Source organism: Myotis brandtii, unplaced genomic scaffold (assembly GCF_000412655.1).
Source record: "Myotis brandtii unplaced genomic scaffold, ASM41265v1 scaffold120, whole genome shotgun sequence".
NCBI lineage: Eukaryota > Metazoa > Chordata > Mammalia > Chiroptera > Vespertilionidae > Myotis > Myotis brandtii.
Genome location: NW_005354174.1, coordinates 5,799,004 through 5,800,880, shown reverse-complemented (window position 1 = coordinate 5,800,880; position 1,877 = coordinate 5,799,004). Strand labels below are relative to the sequence as shown.

General features: G+C 44.9%; 1 protein-coding gene across 2 annotated transcripts in view; it reads left to right on the top strand.

Moving 5' to 3' along the window:
• The window catches only part of PITPNC1 (phosphatidylinositol transfer protein, cytoplasmic 1), a 222,602-nt gene that overhangs the window by 12,606 nt on the left and 208,119 nt on the right, over window positions 1-1,877 (top strand). The gene's annotated exons all lie outside the window — the stretch shown is intronic.

The following is a 1,877-nucleotide window of genomic DNA, read 5'->3' as shown; positions in this document are numbered from 1 at the left end:
CCTCCACGCTGCTCAGCTTCGCATTCAGGAAACGATGACTCAGAATTATTCAGGCCCCAGCTTCCCTTTATTCCCGCTCTGCTCCCGACCTTTTTGGTGATCTCACAGTTGCTTAGCGCCTGCCCTGGGGACGGCGAGGGAGCATGAAGCCTGTCAAGGCAATTTGAAACTCACTGGTGTGGTTTGGTATGGCAACACAAACGAAATCAGCGACCCCAACCGTATTTTTTTTAAATATAGTGCCCTTAATCTATATCTATCAGGTGTTATTGAGCCACTATTTTGTGGAAGGGACTAGTTACGTTGGGATAGAAAAAGATAATTAACCCCAAACGTGGCTATGCTCCCAAGGGTCTGCCTTCATTTGTCGTCTGGAGCAAGTGTTAAGGGAAGACCCACTTACCTTGCAAGGCAAGATCAAAGTAGCTCTGAGTTTACAAAAGGCATCCTGGAGACGCTGGCTGCCAGAGAGAGAGAGATCAGCCTGCACCCGAATGATCAGTGGAACGTTGCAGTTTGTTGGTATTTGAGAGAGAGCATTTGAGCAAGGTCTTGAAGGATGGAGACCATGTGGGGTAGTTCTGGGTCGTGCATCCTGACTATGTAAATAAAGTGGTGAAGCAACACATAGTTCTCTGGAGAGTGAGGGAGGCAATTGAATGAAACTCGAGTATTTCTAGAAAAGGTGAGATCTTCTCAGTCCGTGGGTAGGGAGCTGGAGGTTCAGCTTTGGGGGGAGGGGTGTTCTACGAGATCTCCTCCTAATGACTTTATTTATTGATCAGAATTTGGACACTAGGGGCTATGTTAGTACTGCATGAAATGCCCCCAAAATACAGGTGCTGGTTAAGAAAATAACTAGTTCTAGAATCTTCTCTATTACCTGCAAAATCTCTTTATTCTGGTTGGTCCTTTCTCAGGCTTTCTTGAACAGGCAGGCACAGCTCCTTTCCCCACTGTTGTTTTTTTTTGGACTTAAATACCCACCACCTCCCTATAAAGTAATCACATTTGAGTGGTATAGATGGAGGCCCTTCCTTCCTTAATTGGCAAATGAAATCAGATTCTACTTGTAACGCCATGTATAATTATAACTTAATTAATATATAATTCATTTGGACTAACGCATGATTCAGTTTCTGTAAGGTCATATTCTGAAGTAGGTTTCTACTTTGTCAGAGAAGCAGGGGGTCATTTTGGATTGATAGAGGTTTCAAACTGTAAGGATTCAGGTGCACCAAATCGGATGATGGATGGGGAGGCTACGCCCATCTTGCCAGAGACTAGACCCCTAAAGTCTGACTGGTAGTAAACTCCACAGTTACCATGATTCCCCTTTGCACTGTGCCCTACCAACCTGAACATTGAATATTGGGAAGCAACTTAATGTCTTCAAAGAAGACAGTTATCATCAGTTTAGGTAGACCTTTGGAACCTACCTAACTTTTGTTTCAACTCTTTTTTCTTTAATATATTTTATTGATTTTTACAGAGGAAGGGAGAGGGATAGAGAGTTAGAAACATCGATGAGAGAGAAACATTGATCAGCTGCTTCCTTGCACACTCCCTACTGGGTATGTGCCCGCAACCCAGGTACATGCCCTTGACCGGAATCAAACCTGGGACCCTTGAGTTTGCAGGCCGACGCTCTATCCACTGAGCCAAACCGGTCAGGGCTTGTTTCAACTCTTGACTTGCTTTAGGCCAGATTCATGGGCCTATAGAACTTCTGGGACTTATTTCTGTTTAACCACCACCGTTCATTAGTAGCAGTGTCCATATCTTTTAAAATGAGGCAAATGCTTTGTCTTGGAGAGTCATTTTCTAGAACCAACACTGTGTCTGCGCCCCCCACCCCGCCCCCGCCCCTGCCCAGT